The 13,004-nt window shown below is 33.3% G+C and overlaps 1 protein-coding gene across 1 annotated transcript in view; it reads right to left on the bottom strand.

Annotated features, from left to right (window-relative positions):
- The window catches only part of NCAM2 (neural cell adhesion molecule 2), a 171,229-nt gene that overhangs the window by 133,673 nt on the left and 24,552 nt on the right, over positions 1–13,004 (bottom strand). The window lies entirely within an intron of this gene.

Genomic DNA, 13,004 nt, shown 5'->3' with positions numbered 1-13,004 from the left:
TTCCTGAATTTTGAATGCTTTTCCTAAGAAGATCATCACAACTGATTTTTTTTTTTAGTGAATATTAATATCTTATACCCTGCTCCCATAAGAAAATAGCTAAGAATTAAAAAAAAAAAACAAACCAGTAAAAAGCCACAAAGAACATATCCTGCCTCAGGCAAAGGTCATTATCTGCATGCACTCTACTAAAATAAAAAATTCTTAGTCCATAAAGGCAACCAGGAAGACGGCAAGACTGCCTAGTCCAGAAAGAAGCTGAAAGGGACTGTAAAATTGTTGAATCTAGTAGTAGACAGGGGGGAGTACTGGAATTTCCAATGCAACAGTGAGGAGCACGATGAAGGCTCCTTTAGGACACACAGAGCTTAAGAGTTGGCTTGTTCTCATCTCTGTTCTTTACACCCATGGTACCAAAACCAGAAGCAAAACTTATGTGTAAGAAAGGAAATGAGTTTAACAGAAATTTTTACATTTTGTTGTAATGAGAATCAAGAGTAATCAATCATCCAGGAGGCTACTGCAAGCCTCATTTCTTTATTTACCTGTCAGGTAAAGCTTTACTATAGCCTCAAGACCTATAATTGCTGGTGGAAACCAAGGCACTAATAAATACAGCCATGGGGGAACTTGAAGAGCTTGGATATTTATTTCATGTCACAGTCTACATCACAATTTTTCTGATACCATATTCTTTTCAAGAGCAGTCTTGTACATTTGCTCCAGAAATATATACGTTAGCAGTGAAATATATATGAAATATATATTTCAGCAGGGTTGCTTCAAGGATAATTGCATTTCTTAATTCCAATAACTGATGTCAAACTATATAAATGCAATAGATGAGGTAATACATGTCAGGTAGAATGTAAGCAGTGGCATGATGAGCAGTGTAAAAGTAAGAATATTTTTCCTTCATAAATAAATAGATATTTGAGATTTTAACACAGTTTTGGCAGAGGGCTCAAATCCATTTAAATTTCTTAGCATGCGTGTAACTACATAAACTCTATGGAGATGCTAGCTACATCTCTGAAACCAAAAGGAAATATTTTTTCTACATATGGTACTTTAATATTCACAACAGAAAAAATATAAAACCATCTGTCCTATTTTCCCAGCCTCACCATTTTCTTAGCTCTGCTTGATGTAAATAAAAAAAATATTGCTTCATGCATGCAATCTAGAAGTAAAAATATTGCTCAAGTTATTAATCTAGAAATCTCTGATTTTTAGTAGGCAGGCAAATGAAGCTAGGAGAATATTCACTTGTTACTTACTGGAAGCAAAATATTGCAAAGAGACAACACATTCAGAAAATTTCACTGTACTTCCAAATCTGTCTCAAGAGCTGCAGATAGTACAAGCTCTGATGAAGATGGCAGAAATGTAGTCACAACTCAAATTATTACTGTACACTAACTAATGGATTAATAAAAAATTGAGTTCTTTCCATCAGGCTGTTGAGAATCTCTTTGAATACACAGGCATATGTTTATTTTATCAGATCAGTGGAGATATTGCAAATATTTAGTAGAGGTGATACCTATGTTAAACTATGCCCAGAAATAAATAACACCTTCTTGATAGATCTGAAAAAGTACACTCTCTTCCCATGTTTCCAAGAATATCACCTAAATACCTATTCAGAAAAAAAAAAAAAAAAAAAAAAAATTTCAAAAAAATACCCCAAAAACCCTTTAAAAAAAAAAAAAAAAAAAAAAAAAAAAAAAAGGAAAAAAGACAAGATGTAAAAGATCTATTCAAGCAGAAGTCTGGCGGGAGGAGTGTAATGCTAGTGTAGTACAGCTGTTCTGGGAAAAAGTGAATTTGTTCGGGGTTTCCCTCAGTCTTTGGTACATGTCCAATTTCATAGCAAAATAAAAGAGCACTACTAGAACTAGGTGATACAACCAATCCCTTCCCTTTTGATCAGAGTCATTATAAAGGAATCATTACCAGTTGTAATACACTAAGAGGATTCTGCTGAATTATTCCTTAATGGTTTTAAAAATCACCAAGGAAGATAAGTAAGAACAGTAATGAGAGGCCCATTTGTACTGCTAAATATGGAGACAGATGACTGCATTCATAAGGACTAATATTTAACAGACTAATTGATTTCAGTCCCATTACCAGCAGTAGCCTTCAGGTTTCAGAACTAACATCACAAATCTGCCATAAGTGTCTGTGCAGATGCAACAGAAGTGAGGTGCCATCACTGAGAGATAACAAAAATTGTAGCAATAAGTCATTCACATATGTACTACTACTGTCCCTCAGCAATATATTACAACTCGTTGAAACTGTATACTATACAAATGTACATTTAAATATATAAATATAAAAGATATACAAGGTACTAAAAAGGTAAAGGGGAGGATATCTTAATAAAATCTGAAGAAAATATTGATTAAAGCTCTGCTTCCACTAATAAACCCATCCAACATCTTCTTGATAATTCCATTTCTTAAAAAATAATAATAAAAAAAAAAGAATAAATCATCCCCCTCCCCCCCCAAGCACTAATAAAACGTGAAAACGTGAAAAAACTTCCTTTTGTCTGCATTGGAAAGACACCACCACAAAAACATATAATATTTTGTTATAGTTTCCACAATATAAATTGCATACAACATATTTGAAGTTTCATGCTACATCAATACATCTGAATAACTTTTTGAATTTACTTTTGAACCATTGGACATCACTCAGCTGTAGAGGGGTCTTTCTAAACCTGTTGGATGGCAAATTCTCTGAAAAGGAGAGGCTAATGGGAAGGCAGTAAAAAGGACTGGATGCAGCTCTGAAGACAAAACAAGGCATAACTTGGGATCAACATGGAGCTAAGGGAAACAGTGACAGCTACAGACACTCATTTGGATATCTTTGGCACTGGCTTCTAAGAAAAACAGACTGCAAGACTCAGCTGAAAGGACTGTTTTCTTTGGGAAGGTCGAAATTCTGTTTAGCATAGGTTCTCTGACAAAAACTACACCCTTGGCTATTGGTGTTTTTGACTTCATTCAGTAAGCAAGCTTACTTGGGTGATGTGGTTTTGTTTTCAGTAAATGATTTAACTTCTATTTAATATATGCTTAGAAAACTAGGCTTCATTATCCTTGAGCATGAAGAAATTAATATGTTTTTAATAGGTATCAAATTCAATCCCAGAGCAACCACTCACCCAGTTAATCTTTCTACCCTTTTTTATGCAGAATTCCAAGAATATTATGTTTAAATACACTGATGCCCAGATCAAAGTGAATATGTTTTGAATAAAAGTTACACAACTCTTGAAGAAATTGATTCTCCGTTAAATACACTTATAATTTAAATATACTTTGAAACACCATTAAAAAGACACTTTGTGGGTTTTTAAAATTAATACGCTATTTTAGAGCCTTTTGGACCTCTAAGCTGAAATGAGGAAACATAAACTAGTAAATATACAATGAACTTATCAGACAGTTCAAGGAAATTTTATTTTAGGGCAAATGCTAGAGTTCTTTTTAAAAATATGACTAATTTAAACTTTCTTAACTATTAGTTCATCAAAGTAAGAAGTATAAATCCAAAAAATCATTAAACAAGCCATAAAGTTACATTTCCATTAGCAAAAGTCTGATCTAAGCCATTTCCATGAGTAATCAAAAAATTGGGAACAGTATACCTCTTCTCTGAATAACTCCATTAAAAAACAATATAAAACACAGCTGAATTAAAGTCTAGTTAAAGTTGTTTGCACTTGAGAGGTGGAATGACCCAATGGAAACAATGTCTGGAGATATCGTAAGTTACCTAAGGTATTATTGTTTTTTCACATAAATAAAGAAAATTCCAACACTTCAGACCTTTGAAGAGGGAACGGCAGGCAATCAGATATTACACAGGAGATGATCATCAATAGTCATGACATAGTTATTAAAATTATCATCATTAAACAGCAAACCCACAATGAAATTTTAAGGGAAAAAAAATAGAATTTTACTCATACTGAGACATCTCTCTTATACACAAGTGAACTATCTATGGGGAAAAAATCCTATTATCCTGTCCTGAAAAGGAGATGATGTTGTTGTTGAGCTTGTAAAGTCTGTGAGACTTGTAGTGTTTAAAACCACTCAATTCATTTGTAATCCTTCGGGAGCAAAGAAAATGCTGAAGAACAATCTTTTTTCTATCTGCGTGAGAACCTACAGTGAAAAATTAATCCAAACAGAGTATTCAAATGCAATTTATTTAATGTTTAAATTTACTCATTTAAATGTACTTTTTGGTATTTTTTCTCTGTCTTTTGCAGTTTAATATAAACTACTCAAAATTTCCTATTCATACTTTCCTAATATCCTAATATCCTATAAACAATGTAGTCCTCGTTTTTTTTTTCTTATGAATAAAGTTATACAAAGTGGCCTAATAATATCCTTCTTCCATTCAATGGCCTTGAATACTAAACTGCAAGTTTTGTAAAATCATATTAAAGACAAACTGTATCTGCAAACATAACAAACATAAATTTAAACCCTAAAGAGTTTGGTTATTTTCAATTTTCTAGTGGGCTGACTACTAATAAATCATAAAGCATCACTTCTCCATGGTATGACAGTACAGAGAGATGTTACATTTATAATTACTTGGCAGAAAGTTTCACAATTAATTAAGTAGTTCAGTATAAATGAACTTTCTATTTCATCACATTAGCCTTAATTCGGATTTGTCAGTAGAGAATACAGTTCTGATTTAAAGTTCTACGGTTTTATTTGAATTATTATGGTTTCCTTCTTCAATTTCTGTCTTAGAGATTACAGAGTGTTTTATTTTTAGTTAGACAAAACAGTCTTTGTGTCATCATGAATTCATTTCCTACATCTATTAAAGCGTCATTTTCCCTGATGAGGGGAGCTGGAAGTCACACAAAGCTCAAACTGCCTTTTGGGCAAGAACAGATGTTGTAGGGGTGAAACGCACAATGAAAGAGCACCAACACAATCCAGTTTTGTGCAACAAATACTGAATCATAATCAGAAAATCCCCTGTTAAACATTCTTTTCTATGACACTTGCAGCAGAAACAGTGAAATAGATAAGCCATTAATATCTGAGCAGAGACAGTAATCAAGTATAAACCAGTCTGCTTGCTACAATTCCATTCAAAAGACTAATCTCAAACAGAAGTTACTCACTACTGTTCCCCCAAAAGTCAAGCAAACTTCAGTTTAGAAACAAACACATAAATATTGTATGTGCTATTGAGATTTTCATGTAGATTGATAATGGGAGCTCAGTACTTCAAAACTAAAAAGACTGTTAATTGGGTAAAAATGAGTAAATTTTTATATATAGATTTACAAGCCCAAACATATATAGATATTTTAAAGAATAGCTGAAGAATATTTGTGAATATTTAATATTTCTAGTCATGGCTTAGAAGCTTGTAAAACATCAAGATTAATAGACAGAGAAATGAAAAAAAAAAAACCCAATATGATTTATTAACTTAGAATCTGTGTAAGTGAAAGGCACAATAAACATTGGATGACTTTAGCTATAAAGTGTCAGGCATGACATGATGCATATCTTTAATTCTATTAAAATTATTTTAGCTAAATTCAGTAGAGCTTATTATGCATGATAAGAACAGAGAAGTTTAAAATTCATTTATTAACAGAATATTAAGATATTTTAACTGTAGAGGAACATACTGGAGAACCTTTATCATGTATTGATAAAGCTTTCTCATATAGAGAAAGAAATAGTATAGAATAGGATGATCAAAGTACTATAGAATTCTATTTATCAAAGATGAACATCACCTAAACAAAATCTGCTCAATATTTTTTTTGAAGCAATAAACAGAAAGAAAAAATATTTGATGGGCATATGAATATTAAGGAACTTGCTTCCCAAACTGAAAATTATTAAGTTGGGGAATTCCTAATTTCATATCTCCTACACACAAGGTTAATCTTATCAGAACCAGTAAGTGCCTCAATAAAGATACACCTGAAAAATAAGGACTTTAATCTTCAAAGTAACAGTAAACTATATGTGTAGAATAATTGGGAGGTTTGGCATGTGCACTGTGGGTAAGGTTTATTTTTTTAATATTAAATTTATTTTCCGAAGCAAAAGGCCGTAGGAAAAGAGGCAATAGCCACAAGTGGCATGATAGGAGGTTTGGATTAGATATTTAAAAAAATTTCTTCACTCAAAGGGTTGTTGAGCACAGAAAACTACTGCCCAGGGAAATGGTGGAGTCACCATCCCTGGAGGTATTTAAAAGATGTGGATCTGCAGAGATAAGGGACACAGCTTAGTGCTGGGCTTGGCAGTGTTCAGCTAAAATGGTTGGACTTGATGATCTTACAGGTCTTTTCCAACCTAAATGCTTCTATAGTGTTTTGGTTTGGGTGGGTTTTTTTGCTTGTTTTTGTTTTGTTTTCTTTTTTAATCTAGTTTAAATTGCATTTAATATAATTTCCAAAAGACAAGTGGCAATGTACACTAACAAAAATACACAAATCTCTTTTTAAACATAGTAAAACACTTTTTTACTTGGTGGTCAAACACAGGAACTGGTTGCCTAGAGAGGCTGTTGATTCTCCATCCTTGGAGACACTACAAACCTGACTGGGCACGGCTCTGAGCAATCTGTTGCTGACCTTGCTCTGAGAAGGGATTTGGACCAGGAGTTTTTTCCTGCCTTCCTGCCTCCACTGGTCTGTGTGTGTGTATGTGATCTTTAGAACACGAAAATCTAACTTGTTTCTCCCTGCTCCTCTGGGCAGCCTTTCATTATAGAACAGTAAATCAGACACAGTACAGAGAAAAAAAAATAATACCTAAGAGTCCCATTTGTCAAAACCTGCAAACTTTAAGGTAAAGCCACAAACCTTAAAAATGCTTCTGAAAAGAAGCACTCATGCCAAAAGAGTGCCTCATATTTCCCCATTATATTCCATTTTGGTTTTCTGAGGAAGAAACTTTTTAAAACAGCATTTCTTCACTGCTGCTGTGTATTCAGCACAAGTTTGATAATGTGCCAAGACTGTAATTGAACATGGACACCCTCATTGAAAAGTACATATGGGCTGCCTGGGGACCAACAGCAGAAAACATGATACTGAGAAAAGAAAAAAAAAACCAAAAAAAAACCACCAAAAAAAACAAAAAGCAAAATCACTGCTAAAATTCTTCCTTCAAAATCAGCTAACAGCCTAAGTGGTCCTTCAAATTGCAGAGGGGTATTGGATTGAGCCAGCATTCATCTAATTACTTGGCATTTATAACCTAAATCCAAAGAACTTGCTTCTCAATCTTCAGGCCAAAGGCTGTCTGCAAAGTTTCTGTTGAATACTAAACACATTAACCCTCCCAAAATAACTAATACAACAATAACTAATTGAAGTAATACAACATAAATGTGTCTTAGAAGGAGAGAAGAGCCTGCCCATTCTTAAACAATACATAACCCATTCTCACAAAAGGGTCTGCTTCAAGCACATTCTGCAAAGGAGATGTGTGATATTTGTTTCTAATGTGATGTATATATTAAGGAATTTCTCTGGAAAAAAGAAAAAAAAAAGGAAATGTAGCTGCTTAAAAATAGTACTGTAATAAAGACAGGGCAAGAAATCATGTCACATAGTTATAGAATCAAAATATCCTGATTGATTTAAAAACAAGAGATCTTTGCAACAAAAGGTGTAATGACTCCTTTTTCCTCAATTCTCACTAGAAAATGCTACAATTAGCCTTAGAGTTCAGAAGTTATTAGGTGAGACTGAAAAAACCAACAAGTTGTCCAGGTACAGTAGCCATTTCAACTGCATGGCAACTGTTGCTAAAAATGCAGTAGTCTCTATGAAATGTTCATATAGGTAGCAAGTTAAAGCAGAACAATATGTAAGCTAAAGTCAGCAGCAGAAAGAGCAGTGTTTAGGCCATGGTACTTTGAATAAATCACATTGACTAATCAATGTCTCTGTAGCTAAAAAGAGAGGATTTTAAGTCTGATTGAAAGAATTGTGAAACAAACAACTGTATTAGCCTACCTCACAGGTTTGTCTTTTTCCTTGTAAAAAAGATGACACGTGCAAAAATTATTTGCTTTTGAGAAAGGACTTTTCTAGTAAAAATATGCCTCAAAGGTTACAGTCTTTGTCAGGAGTTGTCTTTAATGTAAGTGTAACAGTTCATTCCATCTCTTGGCAGTGCAAAATGAAATCAGAGTATCAACTTCAACTACACATAGCCTCACATTTTTAATTGTAGGAGTTCACAGAAATTGTGGAAATGTGACCCAAGGATGGCTGTTTGACATCTCAAGAAAATAAACTAGTGGCTGTTGAGGACAGATATCATCAGGGCACAGAGAAACGGCTACAAGGACTTCCTGCTGCCAGACATGTACATCTAAGCAGTGTCTAAATTCAGATTTAAGAAGGTGCAGAATTTCTTTTGGAAATAGTCACTTTGTCAACATGGTCCTTTTAAAAGTTAGGTAGTTCTTGAGACATTCCAAATTGGCTGGAATATGAATTTATGGACTCATTTTTTCACCCAGTGAAGTTTACTTTGAGCCATGTTTTTTATTTCATCTTCCTTCCATCGCATCCTTGAAAAACTTGAACCTGCATTTTGAAATGCAAGGGTCCACAATCCAGCACTCAAGTTTTCCATTATTACTAATCCAAACTCAAAAATATTATCAACTTGGTGTGATCCTTAAAGCAGAAATATGACCCACATCAGCTATGTCTTTATAAAAATTTTGTTTAGAAGAGAGGGGTAAGCATAGAATTACACATTTTATAAATGCCCTCTCTACTTCCTTTATTTTTCTTTACTTTCTGCTTCTGGAACTTACAAATAAAGCAATTAAAAACATAGTGTGCATAACTCAGACAATCTTATTCAAAAACATCTTGAAATATAATTAGTTGTATAAATATATTTTATATTTCATCAAAACCTTTTTAAAATATTCCCATATTTCTAAGCAGCCCAAACCTAAAATTATTGTTGCATAAATTTTTAATTTTTCATAGTTTAAAATAGAATGACATTAAGTCAGTAATGTGGTTGTTCCTGTCCCTGCTGCAAACCCATTTAAACAAATTTTAGGAAGTCATAAATTACATAAATAATGCTAAAAATGCCCAAAGAGAAAAATACTCAACATTCAATAAAAATGAAAATATTTTAGAAAAATATGCTGTCCTTCAGCACAGAGTATTACTCTGAATGGTCAAAACCTGAAGAAATATGAAATTTGGTTGAATAAATGTCTGTTTAAAAAAGCTTAGGCATTATTACAGAAGTGTGACTGTTGAGGGTATCAGAGCTGGTGTGTGCAGAATGCACTTGTGTTTACAGGTGCAAACATCACAGTCCATTGCAAAGATGATATACTTTTATGCACACAACTTCAATAATTAGAAATACTCCCAATCCACTTTAAGCAAACACCTTAGCATTGCATGAAGCATGTTTAATTTTTCAAGAACTTTTCTAGCAGCCTTAGTATATAGAGCAATACATTAAAATGATAGTTATATTAAATTATATAAAAGAAAGGATAATCTATTCACGGAAATTATTCAATTAGCTTACAGGCAACTATTATTATTCAGCACAAAGCTGGTCACTTAAATCAACTCCCAGGCTAAATTTGGGATGGGTTAATTGAACTATGAAGTTTGACATTTTCTTTATATCTCTGAAAAACTGACATAAAATCACAGAATTACTTAGGATGGAGGTGACCTCTAAACGTTATATTACCCAACCTTCAGCTCATAGCAAGAATTACCTACAAACTTAGATTAGATACTTTGGTCAAACAAAAAAAAAATTCTCTTTCACATCTGAGTTCATTTAGAACCTTAGTTTAGAAGATGAAATTATTAGAGATGAAATTCTAAAGACTTAAAAGACTTTTCCTCATTATGTCAATTGATTTAGAACTTGCTGAAAGTATATGATCATTAACTAGAATACAATTTAATTTAGTTGTAAACTTATGGCATAAAAAGAAGTAATTTAGAAAAAAAATTACATAAAAAGATACTTTTCTAGTTTATTTTAAATATGTTTAAATGCAAAATAATTACTTGTGATGACATCTGGGCCGGTACTTTGAGTGAATTCCTATCGAACTTTCTAGCCAATACTGAGGAGGGCATAACTGTAGCTCTGTGTCAAATTTTGGGCCCCTAGTTCAAGAGGTAGAATCTGGAAGAGTCCAGCAAACAGCTAGGATCTTAGAGAAAATTTCTCATGAAAAAATTATGTCAGAAACTGGCTTGTTTATTCTGGGAAATAGAAGGCAAAGTACCAAGCTATTAACTGCCTACAACTTATTTAAAAATATGTCAGAGCCAAATTCTTCTCAGTATGAATGTCATTGGACAGCTCAAGGCCATGATCCAGAGGAATGTTTTGACACTCTTAATGTAAAGAGGAGGTTGGAAGAGATGGGCCCCAAAGATGCTCTCAAATCAAGATCATATAATCTTTTGGTTTTAAGAGGAAACATCATGAATATTAGGGGACAGGAAAATAAATTAAATTACTTGTTCCCTGTCACAGTAAGGAATGGGCACAAATAATCCAGTTAAAAATCTGAAGAAACAACATCTTAGAGAAAACCTCTCACGAGCAATAGAAAAAAGAAACAAACTGGTTTAACAAGTTAATCAAATCTGAGTTTTCTCTGGCAGAATCGGAAGAGTCTATCACATCCGAATACACAAAAAAGCTTATGCTAAGCTACAACTGTTGTGTATAGGCATTTTATAGATAAGGAAAAAAAAAAGTGGTTTTATTTAATGTTTGTAAAGTACCATAAATAGAGGTAGTGTCTCTATATGATAGTTCGCTAAAAGGAACCAAGTTTGCCATTCTAATATAATGTAATTAAAACAACAGATGGAGCTCTACTCATCAGAGTATCCTCACCAACTGACCTCAGGCAGCTCAGTCCTGGCCAAGAAGAACAAGGACAGCATTTCAGCATTTGAAGGATACTTTTCCTATAAAACTATTGTGAATAAGAGACCAAATCTTTAGCTGATGCAAATAAGTATTTTAACATTAATAAGAAACCTCCTTGGAAATTACATAATAAATATTTAAAATGCAAACAAGAAGATTAAATTCCTAATTATGCTGTTTCCCTGTTGTCATAAAACTAAGCAGTTCGAGTGCAAACCACATGATAAAGCTTTTGATCTTTGGATAAATGTCATAAACATTTCTTACACATAAAGTACTCCATTAGAGCAAAGAAAGGTTTTATTTTACATGCGAGGTTTTTCTTCCATATATGCTATGGTCTTTCAAAATCTATGGAATAGAAAAGGAACCACCAAACTTAAGATAAGATATGACTGACACTGAAACTTAATGATGGAAAATACAAGTCCTACTGTTAAGTATCCATTCCTGTAATATTCAAAGGCTAAAAATGAAATTATTTGGCAGTTAGTTGAAAGTTGCTTTATTCATTATTCCCCATGATCTTCTTGAAAATGAGATTCTAGGTGTCTAAAAATTATATTCAAGATAACTGTGTGTTTGGGTATGAAACAGATATACTTTTTTGTACCAGAGCACATTTGAATGTTTATTTAGAGATTCAGTATGTTTAAAATACAGGATATAGAGAAGTTTTAAAAATTCATTAGAACTGCTAGAAGATAGATTTTCCTGGACTTTGAGAAGCAATTCAGATGCTTAATAAATTGCTTCATCAACTTTTTTAGCTATTGAAGCATTATTGTTGTCTCTAAAAATCAGCAATTAACTACGATAATACTTCATTTAGGAAAACAGAACAGCTACTCAGGCAACACACACCACAAAGCATAAAAGAAATTGGTTGCAACATTTTGCCACTGTTTAACTGAACTTTCAATAGAAATTTCACAGAAAGTACTCAACATGAAGTTTGTTTACTTGTTAAAACTAAGTAAAATTTGGCAGAATTCTTCCCTGTATCTCAAGCAAGACTTCTGCTGATGTGCCTTTGATACATGCAGTTAAGATACCACTAGAAATGCTGGGAACTGCTAAATCCTTAAAGAGCTGCTATAATATCACAGATTCACAGAATGGCCTGTGCTGGAAGGTGCCATAAAGATTACTTAGTTCCTACTCCCCTGCCATGGGCAGGAACACCTTCCACTAGACCAGGTTGCTCAAAGTCTCATCCAACCTGGCCTTGATATATCTTCTGGAACTATCACCCTGATTCTGGACCTATGATTAAGTGATTCCTCCTGGGGTCTAATTTTAACAGCATCATTTATATTTTGTGGGAATACTCATACCAGTTTAGATATTGAATTGCACACAGATAGCTGCCTATCAGAAAAAAGCCAATCATCGTGTTTTAAGAAATGGCTGACTTGGCCCCACTTGTGAGGATGTTACAATTATTAAAATACAGTTTTCAATGTTCCAAATACCTTTCACCAAAGGATCCAGAAGTTGTGCTAGAAATTACAGAAACCATGGACATGATAGGCCTTGAAGAAGATGTAGAATCAAGACAATTTCAAGCTACTCAACAACTACATTTTCAGTTTAGTTTTGGCTAAACAGAGCAGCCCAATGGAAAACCTTCTGGATTTTGTTCCAAATATCTTCACTGAAGAAATATACATGCAAAGAGATAAATGTTTGCAAAGTTTTATGTGACTTTTGTGGAAAGGAGATGAAACTTCAAAACTTAAATATTAAAAATAGGCAAAGAATTGACAATATTATCACTAGGTATTGGAAGTATTAAGGATCCCAAAAAAACAGTGAAAAATCTAGTTAATCAACCTGAAAGGAACAACTGCCTATTGAGGTATTATAAAAAAACTTAAAATATTGCTGTTAATACAGTGAAAGTATTCTCTTTCACTTGTGCAAAAAAGTCAGAGCAGCCTCATGAGACCTGTCTGGATTATAAAAACTTATAAGTCTCTGGCATAAATATTCTTCCCGTTT

Source organism: Pyrgilauda ruficollis, unplaced genomic scaffold (assembly GCF_017590135.1).
Source record: "Pyrgilauda ruficollis isolate IOZ18807 unplaced genomic scaffold, ASM1759013v1 scaffold102, whole genome shotgun sequence".
In the NCBI taxonomy this organism is placed as follows: Eukaryota; Metazoa; Chordata; class Aves; order Passeriformes; family Passeridae; genus Pyrgilauda; species Pyrgilauda ruficollis.
Note: the sequence above shows the minus strand (reverse complement) of the source record. Positions and strands in the feature narration are given on the sequence as shown.